This window comes from Leptonychotes weddellii, chromosome 8 (genome assembly GCF_054177405.1).
Source record: "Leptonychotes weddellii isolate Sample4059 chromosome 8, ASM5417740v2, whole genome shotgun sequence".
NCBI lineage: Eukaryota > Metazoa > Chordata > Mammalia > Carnivora > Phocidae > Leptonychotes > Leptonychotes weddellii.
Genome location: NC_138376.1, coordinates 81,054,914 through 81,070,427, shown reverse-complemented (window position 1 = coordinate 81,070,427; position 15,514 = coordinate 81,054,914). Strand labels below are relative to the sequence as shown.

General features: G+C 44.4%; 1 long non-coding RNA gene across 1 annotated transcript; it reads left to right on the top strand.

The window, feature by feature from the left end:
* Window positions 1-10,537: 10,537 nt before the first annotated feature.
* LOC115943658 (uncharacterized) lies at window positions 10,538-15,177 on the top strand. Its single transcript, XR_004078243.2, has 2 exons — window positions 10,538-10,775; window positions 13,506-15,177. It is a non-coding gene; the product is annotated as an uncharacterized LOC115943658 (long non-coding RNA).
* Window positions 15,178-15,514: the final 337 nt, after the last annotated feature.

The window sequence follows — 15,514 nt, the reverse complement described above, 5'->3', positions numbered from 1 at the left end:
ATGACCTGAGCCGAAGGCAGATGCTTAACGACTGAGCCACCCAGGCACCCCTATTTTATTTTTTTTTAAGATTTTATTTATTTATTTGACAGAGAGAGAGACACAGCAAGAGAGGGAACACAAGCAGGGGGAGAGGGAGAAGCAGGCTTCCCACTGAGCAGGGAGCCAGATGCCGGACTCGATCCCATGACCTGAGCTGAAGGCAGCCGCTTAACCGACTGAGCCACCCAGGTGGCCCTCCAATTCTTTTTTTTAAAGATTTTATTTATTTGAGAGAGAGCATGCGAGAGAGAGCACAAGTGGTGGAGAGGGAGAAGGCAGCTGCCCATCGAGCGGGGAGCCTGATGAGGGACTCGATTCCAGGACCCTGGCATCATAACCTGAGCTGAAGGCAGATGCTTAACCAGCTGAGCCACCCAGGTGCCCTTCTTTATGCTTCCGGTTCTTTTGAGTTTGAATTCTCTATACAAACACATGATTGCTTACACCGGTACTTGAGTACCCTGTAATTCTTATATCTCTGGGTTTAGTTGTTACAGAAAAGTGCTGTCCAATATGGTAGCCACCAGTTAGTGGCTACTGAGAACTTGAAATGTGGCTGGTCTGACTTGAGGTGTATTATAAGTGTAAAATACACAGTGGATCTCAAAGTTTTAGTACATGTGGTGGACAGATTCTGAGATAGCTCCCAAAAATCCTTGCTTCACAGCTGTGTGGAATCTCCTCCCCTTTGAATGTGGGTGGGACCTGTGATTTGCTTCTAACAGAATATGGGAAAAGTGATGGGATGTCACTGCTACAGTTATGTTACATAGACTGTAACTTCCGTCTTGCTAGCAGACTCTTTCTGTTGACTCCTTTGCTGGCTTGGATGAAGTAGCACACCCTACGGAGAGACCCATTTGGCAGGGAACTAAGGGAAGCCTCAAGCTGGCAGCCAGCCGCAAGATGAGCCCTAGTCTGGTAGCTCACACAGAACTGAATCCTGCCAATAACTATGTGAGCTTCCCCATTTGAGCCTCAGATGAGACCCTAGCCCTGGCTCACACCTGGATTGCAGCCTCGTGAGAGACCTTGAAGCAGAAGACCCACTAAGTTATGCCCAGATTCCTGACCTACAGAAACTATGAGATAATGTGTTCTTGTAAGCTGCTAAGTTTGTAGTAATTTATAATGCTACAATAGATAACTAATACAGAACCAAAAAAGAATGTCCACTATCTCATTAATAATTGTTCATTTTATTTATTTATTTTTTAGAGAAAGAGAAAGGATGACTGGGGCAGGGAGGGGTAGGGGGAGAGGGAGAGACAATCTTAAGCAGGTTCCATGCCTGATGTGCAGAGCCTGACATAGGGCTCAGTCTCATGACCCTGAGATCATGACCTGAACTGAAATCAAGAGTCAGATGCTTGGGCGCCTGGGTGGCTCAGTTGGTTAAGCGACTGCCTTTGGCTCAGGTCATGATCCCGGAGTCCTGGGATCGAGTCCCACATCGGGCTCCCGGCTCAGCGGGGAGCCTGTTTCTCCCTCTGACCCTATCCCCTCTCATGCTGTTTCTCTCTCTCTCTCTCTCGAATAAATAAATAAATAAAATCTTAAAAAAAAAAAAAAAAGAGTCAGATGCTTAACCAACCCAGGGACCCCAATAATTGTTTAATATTGATTACATTTGAAATGATACTATTTTGGATATATTAGTTTAAATGGAATATTTTACCAAAATTAATTTTACCTTTTTAAAAAAACTTTTTAATGTGGCTACTAGAAAATTGAAAATTTAAAATATGTGGCTTGCATTATATTTATGTGGGACATCACTGGCATAGAACTCCAAGGACACAAGAATTTCATGGAGTTTCTGCAGCCCAGCATGCTGGAGAGAGTGGGTTATATCTGAGCAGCACTCTGTCACTTACTGGGGCATGCTATTGAAACAGAAAATAGTCTATCACTTCTGGAAAAGAATGATTCATTCTTTTTGAAGAGGGGGGAAACTGCTGTATAACTTTTGCCCAGAGGTAAAATCTGCTTAGTCTTCTTACTTTTGGATGCTGCCTTCAGGGTTTAATTTGTTTCAAATTAAGAGCAGGTGGCAGATGCAATTAAAGGGAAAAAACAATTGCAAATTAAGCACGATTTTTATTTTTTACATTTTTTTAAAGATTTTATTTATTTATTTGAGAGAGAGAGACACAGCGAGAGAGGGAACACGAGCAGGGGGAGCGGGAGAGGGAGAAGCAGGCTCCCCGCCGAGCAGGGAGCCCGATGCGGGGCTCGATCCCAGGACCCCGGGAGCATGACCTGAGCCGAAGGCAGACACTTAACGACTGAGCCACCCAGGCGCCCTTAAGCACGATTTTTAAAACTTATTTGCAATGACAGCTACACATTCAGGGAATAAATGCTAATTATTTTGAATTATTTGTTTACTCATTGTGTCGTATGTGTGCCATTTACTGATTAATGCTTTACAACTTACGCTACATCCTTTATTGCTAATTAATAAAGCTAAAATGTAGGGTGCCTGGTTGGCTCAGTCAGTAGACCATGCGATTCTTGATCTCAGGGTTATGAGTTCAAGCCCGTTGAATATGGAGCCTACTTAAAAAAAAAAAAAAGCTAAAATGCTGTGGCTGGTGATTCTGAGTTCCAGGAGACTCTTCAAACCATACCCCCTCTGAAAGATCGTGATTTCCCCCAGGTGTGTGCTCACATGTGACTCCCCAGGGAATTGCTGCTGCTATGAATGTAGATTGTTATAACCCTCCAGTGTGCTGGGATGGAAAAAAGTAGGTGTTGAGAATAGCTAAAAGGTAATCAAGACGTTTGAGTACCCTGGGTAGAGTAACTCATTGTTATGCCTTTAAACATATTAGCTTAAAATATTTGTACCTTCCTGTAGAGAAGAGTTTGAGACATTTAGGGAAGAATGAGGAATTCTCTGTGGCAGCATCATCCTACATGTCCTCTATTATCTCAAGCAAATTAACCGGCAAAACAAAACAAACAAAACAGGTTAACAGTTTTGGTATTATTTCATTCAAGTACTTCCCCAAGTATCTATCAAATATTTCTTCAAACCACATACATAATTCTCCAGAGCAGAGGGTTTTAAATAAAACATTTTCTGGGGCACCTGGGTGGCTCCTGGGTGGCTCAGTCGGTTAAGCGTCCCACTGTTGATTTTGGCTCAGGTCATGATCTCAGGGTCTTGAGATCGAGCCTCACATCCATGCTGGGTGTGGAGCCTGCTTAAGATTCTCTCTCCCACTGCCCCTCCCCCCCGCCCCAGCTCTCTCTCTCTCTCTCTCTCAAATAAATAAACCTAAAAAAAAAAGAGAATTCCAAATGGTTAATAAAGAGCTGAAAAAAAGTTTAATCTCACTGACAGTGAAAATGCAATTAAAAATGACATCTTTTTTCCAACAAAATTAAAAAATATCTTTTACACTATAATTCTCACATTTAGCAAAGGTTTGTGAATTAGGGACTCTCACTAGTGTTGTGAATATAAATTTCTAGAGGACAATTTGGCAGTTTATTTTCAAGACCCAAATTCCACTTTTAGGAATATATCATAAGAAAATAACTGGAAATGAAAACAGAACACATGCATAAGGATGTTTATAATGTAATGTATAATAGAAATAAATGTCCAATTAGAATATTGTACAGTCATTATGAATAATGTTTTGAAGAATATATAATGACAAAAATTTGGTAAAACCTGCCAAAAACATGTTCTGAGATAACACAAATTCAGGTACAAAGTGATTGCATCTCATCCTCATCAGTTCCCTTTCTCTGCTGGGGTACACTAGAGTCCTTATCTTTTGGGGTGTGGGGAATGTAGGAGGACGAGGCTGGTCTGGGAAACAAGAGACATCCCTTCTTGGGAAGCAGGGAAGTGGAGTTTTGCTGCAGTGTTTTTGTAGCTCCAAAAGATTCTAGAAATTGCCGTTGCTATCCTGGAAGTCCTGTCAACCCCTGAACCCAGAATCGTCCCCATCAATATTTCAAGCAGACAGCTGCCACGAGGTGCACCAAACTGAAGCCAGCACTTGGGTGGGTTTAGATTTGACTGGCCACCTGCACAGGTCATTCCAGTCATTTCATTAACCTTATAGTGATGTGACTTCAAATTTTGTGGTTAAATTTTTTACTGTTTTCTACTGAGTGAAAAAAGCAAGATAGAAAATTTTATGCACATTTGCTCCTAATTCAGCAAAACAAATAAAGCAACTCTAAATATACAGATAGAAAAAGCAAAAATAAATTTACAAATTTATTAGTGGTTACTTCTGATTAGTGAGCTATGGGTAATTTTAATATTCTTTCTTTTAAATTCAAGTGTAATTAATAGTGTTATATTAGTTTCAGGTGTACAATATAATATTCTTTATTATACTTTTCTGCATTTTTCAAATTTTTTCTACATTGGACAAATTACTTTTAAAATGTGAAGAAATACTTATAAAAGAATATTGAGAGGAGGGCACCTGACTAGCTTAGTCAGTAGAGCACGTGACTGCTGATCTCTGGGTTGTAAGTTCGAGCCTCTCACTGGGTGTAGCGATTACTTAAAAATAAAATCTTAAAAAAAAATTTGAAAGGAACTTTTTTTTAAACTCAAAGATCTACATACAAATATATGGCTCTCAATAGAGAAATCGCTCTTCAGTCTAGCTAATTAAATTCATCTGGTTTTATTTTAACGGCTGACTATTACAGAATGCGGCTTCCTTGGAGTGACATCTTAAGACTATTGGATAAGACGTAAGCAGCATCTGCTTTAGATATTGTTCAGTGGAATCTTGAACAACTGCGTTAACAGATTCAGAAAGGATTTCACAAAGTGTGAAAATGTGGTCCCTGTTTCAGGTTTAGTGTAACATTTCATTAAACTACCATTGTATTATATGTTACAACATTCTTTTGGTTAATAAAAATCTTTAATCCAATCATCCTGGCCACTTAAAACTTTAGTCATCTCTTGGCGCATAAGGGACCCTCTTGCTTTAAACCTAACAGAAAGTGAAAAACCTGGAAAAACAAAGAGACGTGGAAATAAGACTGAAAGTCATCTGGGTATGAAAAATGCACATAACTTTCCCACTCTTTCAATTGCATTATTTCCATGCAAAGGACCATTTCGGGTCCACATGCAAATGGCAAATGATGTATAGCACTTTTGTGGGCTGGAGATTCTTTTCTGTGAGGCGGAAGTGAGGTTTCAATTATTTACACTAGAATTTAATGACCCTATTAGGCCTTGACTCCGCCTCCTGCCCAGGAGTGGAAGGGGGATCTTAAAAAGATCCCTCAAAGGGAATGAGCTCAGGCCCAGCTGAGGGAACCCAGCTCAGGCCTTCCTCGGGGAAAAGCGAGGCCCAACCCCAAGCTTTTCTTCCTCCCCAACTGGATGCTCTGCAGGGAGAATAAAATGAGGAAGCTGAAGCTTTGCCCAGGGATTTTTCATTATTTTTTTCTACAGCTCAGTTCTTAATTTTTCTTCGTTTTTCCTGGGAGTTTTTTGCCTGTGTCATCTGGACCTGAGAGAACTGGTCTCACTTGTCATGGGATGGATGAAATGAGGTAATACTATAATTTCTGTTAAAGAGCCTGTGAATGATGGAAGGAGGGCTCCTGAGGAGGGGGAGGGGCATCCCGAGGCCCCTGGGGCTGGAGAAGGTGGGCTTTCTACTCCCTTGTTATGTGGGAGTCCAGGGGGGAAGGCCCCAGAATGTGCTGGGTTATTAATTTATTTAAATGACTTTATCTATTTGTGAATGAATGATACAAAATTCAAAAAGTACAAACCAGTATGTAATGAAAAATGGGTCTTACTTTTCTGCCCTGGCCAGCCAGTTCCCCTCCTTGGCGGCAAGCACTGCTATCAATTTCTTGTGTATCTCTATGGAAATACTCTTTTTCTGTCTAGTTTTGTTTTGCTTTGTTTTGTTTTTAAACACAGATAATATACTGTACATACTGTTCTGTACTTTTTTTTCATTTAAGAATTTATCTTGGAGATTTTTCTTTGTAGTACTTGTAATGCTCTTTTTCTCTTTTAAATGACATAATATTTCATGATAAGGATATGCTATCATTTCTACAGCTGGGCTTTGGCCTTTGGATAATTAGTTGATTTCCAATCCTTTGTGGTTATAAACAGTGCTGCAACAGATCTTTGAACACATATCCTTTTGCATTTCTGCAAATACATGTGTAGGCTAAATTCATAAAATTAGAATTGTTAGGTCTAAGGGGACATGTATTTTTAATACTGATAGATGTCAAATTCCTTTCCATAATCCCATCAGCATTGATGATAGGGCCTGATTTCTCACATCCTTGCCAACACAATGGAGACATTGAATTTAAATTCTGGCCAAAGAGATTAAGAGTTGCTTCCTTTTTTTTTTTTTTTTTCCATTTCCTTAAGGAAAAAATCCCCGGATGCTAGAGGTAGGCATCCTACTACCCAATTTGCAACTGAAAATGCACAGATGCAATTCTGTGCAAACAATTCTTTCACTTTACATTTGTTTTCTTATTTGGATGGAGCTTAAGACCTGAGAGAATTTCTTTGAGACTCTAGAGGGAAAAAAGAACTAAAAGTTAAAGAAGTTCATTGTGGTTTATTAGCTTTATAGGGCTTCAAAAATTCAGGGCTTTTAAAATCAGCACAAAGGAGTTTTTATTGTTTGACAGTTAGAGCTGAGGGGGGTCCTTATGGCCAGCAGGGGGCAGCATGTCCCCACAGAGTCAGGCTGAGCGTCCATCAGCCGACTGAGCGAGCTCCAGCACGGGACTTAGAACCCATTCAGTCAGAAGCACTAATTCACTTTTTTACCTTCACTGTCAACTCACTGTTGAAAACAGGCTGGAGTTCCTGAGTACAGAACAAGGCTTAGCTAAAAAATCAGGATAAATTAAAATGTTAAATGCCAGCCAAATCTAGGGTGGCATGAAATAAGGGGGAAGAATACTGTGAACATAAATAAGCATAGCACCATATTGTAAGATAGAATTTAAATGAAATATTTGATTATCCCAGCCACCACTTCTGGTATAAAGCACAGAAGGACTATCCTTTATTGGATTAATATATTTCATATCCATTTTTCTGAGAAATGCTGAAAATGTCAAATAATATCTTCTGTTCCCCTAGAAATAGGATTAATTAGTTCACCTTAAAAAGCAAATTAACCTGCTCCCTTAATATGAGTCCATTCAACCAGCAAATACGGATTGAATGCTAGGTGCAGAGGATATGAGGTAGAGAAGACATGGTCTCCGCTCTTGCTGGCAAAGCAAACACCTGGGACCTGGGTCAGGAAGCTGTGGTTGGTTCTAGCTTTAGGTGAGGCACCGTAACTGGCTATGTGGCCTTAGGCAAGTTACTTAACTTCTCTGTGCCTCAGAAATGTAAATGAAACTAATGCCCTGACCTCAGTAACCTCATAGGTGCACATATAAAATGCCACATGCAAAGATGCTTGAAAAAAAGAGCAAGGGCTATACAAAGGAAATATTTATAAACCCACACGATAATGAATATGCCCTATAGCAATTGAAGCGGCAGCTTAGTGAGTCTTTATTGTGTGCTGGGCACTCTGCTAAACATACACATTATCTCAGGTAAGCTCATACTCCTGTGAGGTGGGTATCATTTGCCAGGTCAGGAATTCATGGTGTAGGGAGGTTGGGAAGCTCGCCCGAAGTCAGACTGGTCAAGAGTGGTGAGGCAGGATCAAATCCAGGTCTGACTCTGGACTCTACTGTAAGGCACGCCTGTCTGGTTCTTTACCATTCCTCACAGTTCTGCTCTTAGAAATTGTAGGTATTGCTCCCTTAATTGTACTCATAAGAGAACTAGCATCAAAAAGTTAGGTCACATGCCGTCTCATGAAAAAAATATTAAAATATAAAGTTATGACTTTCCACAAATAGCTCAACTTATTGAATCAACTGATTTCAAGATCATTTCGTGAAATAATTTCTCTGTAAAAATGGAAAGGAGGGGCGCCTGGCTGGCTCAATCTGTAGAAATAGTCTCTCGATCCCAGGTGGTGAGTTCAAGCTCCACACTGGGTGTGGAGCCTACTTAAAAAAAAAAAAAAAGGAAATTGGACGTGTGTCCTAGGAAAAATTCTAGGAGAAGTGATGAGATTCACAATTTAGTAGCATGAGCTAGGGAAAAGCAGACAAATAACTACAGGAAACCAGGAACAGAATAAATATGAAATAAAAATCATCAACAAAAAGAATCCCAGAGGAAAGGTTCAGGCAGATTTCTTGAGTTTCCTGCCATATAGGAAATCGGGTGTGGTGGGGATTTGTAAAGAGGACTTTTCAGGAGGGCTAAGCCTCCAGGGTACAGAACTGCCAAAGCCCTGGGCCACACCCCCTGTAGGATGCCCAGGGGAACTGCTAGGCAGATGTGAAAGGCCTTGCTTTGTGAATTACGCAGTCTCATTAGCTGGTGATGAAGTGGCTCACAAAGCAGAGATCCCAAGTGCCTGGCCAATTTTGGGTACTATTTGATGCTTGTTATTTCTTTTACAAATCACACAGCTGCAAAGAAGGTAAGTACTTTTCAGTTCCTGGGACCTTCCGTGCAAGAGCAAATAGCACCTGAGAGCTCCCAGGGTAAGACAGGCACTGGTCTAACACTTCATCCACAATAACTCTTTAATAACTAATAATGGTTCTATTATCTCCATTTTACAGATGAAGAAACTGCCACTTTCCCTGGTACAATCAGGATTTGAACCCAGGCAGTCTGACTCTAGAGTCTGTATTCTTAATCATTCCATTAGTCCATCTCCTTAAATTAATAACAAAGAGGAGGGAGAAGGGAGAGGGGGAGGAGGAATAGGAAAAAAAAAAAAAAGATGAAGGACACCATAAATGGATCCTATGAATACCACCATTTAGTTCAATAAGCAGCTTCTGGAGAACCTGCTTTGAACCCTGCCTTAGAACTAGGCACTCCTAAGCCACAGTCTATTCACACCCTGCAAGAGGAGTGGAGAAGCTGAACAGGTTATTTCTATACAATGTGATAACACTGTTTAACCGGGAAGTCCACTGGTGCACGACAGAAATTCCTGTGTTCCCAAGCACATACCGAACGTGGAAAGTTACTGAGTTAAAGGTACAGACTAATTCAGTCAAAGACCCACTATTGTGGAGTCTATTGTCACTCTGCTTCAATAAAACTAAGCTTGTTTTTACAAGACTGTTCTCGAAAAGTGAAATTTAAACAAATTCACAACCCTACTAGGTTTGGTCTCTGTTGTTTCCTTTAGAGACCGCAAAACACTCAGGCAAACGTTAAATACAAGGATTAAATCCTGTAAAAAAAAAATTAAACCGAAAATATTCCCCTGGTAAAATTGTTTTACTTTTGCTGTATGCTTTAAAGTTTCTGCAATAGAATGGTTGGAAAATATTTTCCACTAAAATCTGCAGAATGATGACTAATCTCCTATTTGCGCCAGTTCGTTAAATTGCCTAATGGCAGCTACGTAAAAGTAAATGCATGTCCCAAAAGCTTTTGCTTTAAACGAATGACGAGCAAGTGCTCTCCTACAGACCAAAGAAGTGTGTCCCCAGGAATTCCAGAGGGGCAGTGAATTCTAATGCGACCGCCTGAGAGGTTCCTGGTCCCTGCGTAGGGCCTGGGAGCAAAGCCGCGTGGGGGAAGGCCAGCAGGCTTTTAGGGCTGGAGGGGGTGGGTCACCCCTCGGGGTGGGCTGTCGCCTGCTCGCCCCCGTCCGCCCGCCACCGCAGAGAGGAGCGCCAGGGCCGAAACCCAGTCGTTCGCGGCGTCCGGGCAGCGAGTCAGCGCCCAGCGGGCGGCTCCCCAACTCTCTGGAGGATGCGAACCCGGGATGCGCCCCAGAGCTCACACAGCGTGGCCGACTCAGGAGCTCAAAAAACAAAGCGAGTGGCTGGGCGGGCGCGGTGGGCACGAGGCCGAGCACACGCCTCCGAGTCCGGGCGCCGCCGGCGAGCCCGGCCGACCAGCCCGGGTACCCAGAACGCCCCCACAGTCCCCCTTCCTCTGCTGCGGGGATTTGAGAAACCCCAAGCCGAGGGAGCCCCCCGCCCCCGGCGCCGGGACTAAAGGCTGCTCGCCGCGCGGGAGCCTCAGACTTTTCTTTCGGGGGTGTGTGTGTGTGTGTGTTTGTGGGGTAAGATGGCAGGTCCGGGGAAACAAAGGAAACTTGGGCCCGGCCCCGGGAGCGGCGTGTGTGGTTCGCGAGTTCGCCCCGGGTCCTGTGTGGGAGTCGCCGGGCGCCTGTGCCAGCCTGCACGCAGTCGGCTCGGGGAAACACAAAGCAGCACGCCAGCAGCCGGCGGCGCCCTGCCGCCCACCTGCCGCGGCCCGGCCGCCCCGGGGTCTCCCGGGCGTCGGCGGAGGGAGGGGGCGCCCGGGAGCCCGCCGGGGGAGGGGGCGGGGAGGGCGGGGAGGCGGCCGACGGGCGCGCGCGGGGGGGCGGTGGCGGCGGAGGAGGGGAGCGCGGGTGGGCGGGCGGCGTCACGTCACGGCTATTGTGGCTGTCCCGGTATATAAGGTCCCGCCGGCCGGCCGCGCTCCCCACCTTGCCTGCGCCCGCCCGGAGCCACCGGTTCTCCACTCACCCCGCATCCAGTGAGACGCGCCGCGCACCGACGCCGACGGAGCGGACATGGGCAGAGCGATGGTGGCCAGGCTCGGACTGGGGCTGCTGCTTCTGGCGCTGCTCCTACCCACGCAGGTGAGGCCCTGGCGCCCGCGGGGCTCGGGGGCCGCGCCTGAGGGGGGGCGGAGCCGCCCCCAGGGGACCGACCTGCGCCCCCAGCGCGGGCCGCGGACTAGGGCGCAGAGAGAGAATCCCGCATAATCCGGCCTGGGGGAGGGCACCGTGGAGCCCACTTTCCGCTCCTTGGGGGCTGCCCCCACCCTCCCGCGGCCCCGGGAACAATGCACCTCCGCGCGTGGGCCGGGAGGCCCCTGCCCTGCCCCAAGTCCCACGCAGCTGCTTCCCAGGCCGACTGGCGCCCACCACCCGCTTTCTCCCAGAGGTCCGAGGCACTGGAGGGGAAGAGAATGTGTCTTTCCCACCTCTGGAGCGCCCAGAGACCTCGGGCTGTTCCGGGAGGGCATCCCGCTTCCCTCCAGGACTGTCTTCGCGCCCCCCGCGCACCACACAAAGAGGGGACGATCCCCTTCGGGGGCGCCGCTCTCACCCATCCTCTCCTCAGCTGGTTCGGGGATCCCGGGGAAGCCCTGCTTTTCAGGCCCTGTTAACCCACCCCAGTCCCGCGTGGTTCCCGGCTGAAGCCAGGGCGGGGACCCACTCCTGACCCTGCGCTCTCCCGGGTACGACCTCACATTACACGTCCATTTCTTGTCACCTCGGAACCCCGTGGTAGCTTGCAGCGGCTACCTCTGGGCAGGCGGCGGGTGGGACGTTGCCGTCCCGAGTCCCCGCCAGGCTTTGTCCCGGTCGCCGCCGCCCCCTCCCCAGATTCTCTATCCCGGGAACCGACCTCGCGTCAGCGCGGTTAGCGAGGACTGAGCGGCCCCGCAGGTGGGTGTGCGGCGTCCTCGATGGAGGCTGGGGGCTGAGCCTGGGAGACCCGAGCGGGGTAGGGGGCGCTGGGGGCGGGAAGGGTCAATTTTCTCCAGCAACTCGCTCTCGGAGGGCAGGGGTGGGAACGTGGGGCTCCCCACCTCTTTCAACTGGGGCTTAATGAGGGGTGTCTCCTGAGCTTTTCCTCCGAGAAGTTGGATGCCACGGGTCTTTGGTCCCCAGACAGCCGCCGTGCTCACCTGGGAGCGCAGCCCGAGAGAGGAGCGCTCCTCCGCTTCCCCTCCGCGGGCCGGGTAACTGTACCCTATTGTTGTCTTGCGGGTCGGCTGCGCTCCCGAGCCTTTCACAGTTCTTCCGTGGGGGAGGGGCGCGGCCGCAGGAAACGTACTGATCTCCTTCACCCGCACCCCGTCTCCTTTCCGACCAGATTTTTCCCCCCAGAAATTTCAAGAGGGAGGTTTTAGTTAAGCAGATCTAGTTTGGTAGGGAAAATTTTGTTTAATGTCAATTTCATATATTAACATTAGTTTCTTTTGTTGGTGTAGAGGACCTTTAGATTCTCCTATTGGTGCACTAGACTCTGACAAAGGTCACCTGCTGCACTCACTGTAAGGTCTTTGTATACCTGAGAACAGATAACCCTTAAGGCATCCCAGACCAGGTATTGTCCCAGAGCCCTGGTTTAAATAATTTCCCATATTATTAATGCTTTCCTTTTAGTGGGAGTGCTATTCCTCGATAGGACAAGCTGAATGTGGCACACAGTAGGTGCCCAGTAAGCATCTTTGACTTGATCAAGATGTTTTTTATTTTGCGTGGGATTTATACATTTCAAGTCCATATTTGCTTAATGATGGGTTTTACAACAAAGGGAGCTGATGTTGATATAGAACGGATTTATCTTTGGATCATCGGCAGAGAAATGTATGTGTGGCCCAGACCTGCTTGGTGCCACATCCTCCTTCCTGTCTGTAATCAGAAGCCCTCGTAAACCCTCCCTCGCAGTGAGAGCTGAAATCTCCCATCTGCCTTTGTTCTGTGACAAAGGAGAGATTATCACGTGCCCCGCTGGACTGTGCATTTTGTGACTTGAAAAATCAGTGTGGTGAATGATGCCACTCAGGCTTCGGGACACTAGGGGAACCTTGGTTCTTGGCCACAGCATTGGACTTAATGACCAGGCAGGGAGGCTGCTGCTGGTGAAAACACCAAACCTTCTTGGTGTCTTTTGTGAAGTCATTCTGACAACATGACGTTTGGGGGAGAAGTCATTTTGCTTCAAGGAAAGGGCTCATATTTTTCAATTTAAAACCAATATTGTGGCCACTTTTGAGAAGATATATATATCTATATAATTTCAAGATTTCAGGGGAGCAGATATATATCCCATGTCCCCTTAAGTTAAATCCAAGGCTGTGTTAAATGGGTATGGGAAAGTTGCCTAGCAAATCCAAGATAGACAGTTTTACAAATTGACAAATTTTACAATATTTTAGAATCCAAGTTATTCATGCAACTTTCAAATCTTCCCCTTCCTGGGAGAGTAGAGTAAATCTTTTTGCAATGCCAGTAAGTCAATATAGTCACAAAAACTAGATTAGTTAACTTGGTCCTTTATTTCTTCAAAGAGAATTAAAAATAAAATCACACTCTTGGAAGTTAATAGTTATTGAGGAACGTTTTTGGTTGGTGCTACTTGCAGTCATTTAGGCATCTGTAGGTAGTTTGTGTTGAAAGTAAAAGAATGATCTTAGTGGGACTAAGCAAGAATTCAGAATTAAATAACAGGTGAGGAAATAATGGGAGAAGAGCAATCTAAGAATATATCCTTTATCTAATTGCATATTAAGTGTACATAGAGGCAGCTGTGACATGTGGAAATTTACCAGTATAACTTTTTATATATTTTAGATTTATTCAAATCAAACAACTGTTGCAACACTTTCAAGTAACTCCTCCTCCCAGAGTACCTCAACTGCCCCAAATCCAGCTAATACCACCACCACACCATCTGGCGGAGCTCTGCAGTCATCAGCCAGTCTCTTCGTGATCTCGTTCTCCCTTCTACATCTCTACTGTTAAAAGACTCAGGCCAAGAAACATCTATACTTCCCCATCTTCTAAACCCAATCCAAAAGGCGTCAGACATCCGGTGTGACAAGGAAAAAACAGGTCTTCATTGAATCTGCTAATTCCACACCTTATTTTATTGACAAAGAAAATGTTGAGGATCCCAAATTTGATTGGTTTGAAGAACATGTGAAGGGTTTGACTAGATGATGAATGTCTATTAAATCTACTGGAGTTTCATGTACAAGATGAAGAGACAGCATCCAAGATTAGTTTTAAGAGATAATTTCTTTAAATGTGGCCTAGGAAGTATGGACATGTAAAATCCTACCTTGAAAATGAGAATAGATTTTATCTTACCTAGATGTGAAAGATGGGATGTGAACAGATTCAGTTTTCATTTGGTTCATTAAATCTTTAAGGCCATAAAACAGTTAATACAAAAAGCTTCCATGATTCTATTTATATGTACATTAGGAGGAACTTCCAGGTGTTACTGTAAATCCTCAATGCATTGTTTCAGCAGTACTAACTTAATGCCTGTGTACTCTAGATAAGTTTTACCTTGTTAAGCTATCACTGTTTCTTGGGAACTGAACTCTTCCTCTGAGGCTTTGGATTTGACATTGCATTTGATTTTTTTTATATAGTAATTGACATGTGCCAGGGCAATGATGGATTGGAATCTACCCCCGATTGAAGCATAATGAGTAAATTTTGCTTATGTACTGATTACTTACTCCTATTCAACAAGAGTGCCAGATTCATTTAGCTAAACTGATTCCAAAGAGTAGAAGATCATTGACCTCTGCTAATTTCAAAATGCTTTTTATTTCTGCATATGTTGAATACTTTTTATAATTTAAAAGATCTGTTTTGAAGGTAAAATTGACAAATCTTGAAATTAAAAAGGCAAAATATGTGCAGGAGCCAAAACTGTAAATCAGGTATTTGGGAAGTGAAGACTGGAAGCTTACGTTAAATTCGGAAAAACTTTTATACTTTTTCTGTAAATACTTTTTTTTTTTTTTTTAAACTCTGAACCAGAATAGCCACATTTGGAACACTTTCTGTTAGTCAATATTTTTAGATAGTTAGAACCTGGTCCTAAGCCTAAAGTGGGCTTGATTCTGGAAAGTAAATCTTTTTACAACTGCCTCGATGCACAGAAAGCTTTTTTAAAATAGACACTCTAAGGTCTTTTGTTCGCATGGTCACACACTGATGCTTAGATGTTCCAGTATCTAATATGGCCACAGTAGTCTTGATAACTAAAGTCCTTTTTTCCCATCTTTAGGAACCTACACCAGAACAAGCATATCCAACAGATCTCAAGCTACTGTGTGTTTGAATGAACATTCCATTTTGTTCCATACCTGAATGCTGTACATCTATTTTGGATTGTATATTGTGTTTGTGTATTTATGCTTTGATTCATAGTAACTTCTCATGTTATGGAATTGATTTGCATTGAACACAAACTGTAAATAAAAAGAAATGGCTGAAAGAGCAATCTGTTGATTTTAAGTTTTTTTTTTTTTAGAGGAGGGGAGGGGCAGAGGGGGAGAGAGAATCTTAAGCAGGCTCCACATCCACCCCAGAGCCCGGTGGGGGCTCCATCTCACGACCCTGAGATCATGACCTGGGCTGAAACCAGGAGTTAAACGCTTAACCAACTGAGCCACTCAGGCACCCCTATTGAATTTTAAGTTTTTCTGATGCAGCAAATAGTTTGTGGATTATCATGGTTAAAGGAGTCTATTTAAGCTATTAAGAATATATCAGTATTTTCCTATTAACCAGAACATTATAGTTGAGCTGTTTTGCATTGCTAACTAGCAGGAGGTTTT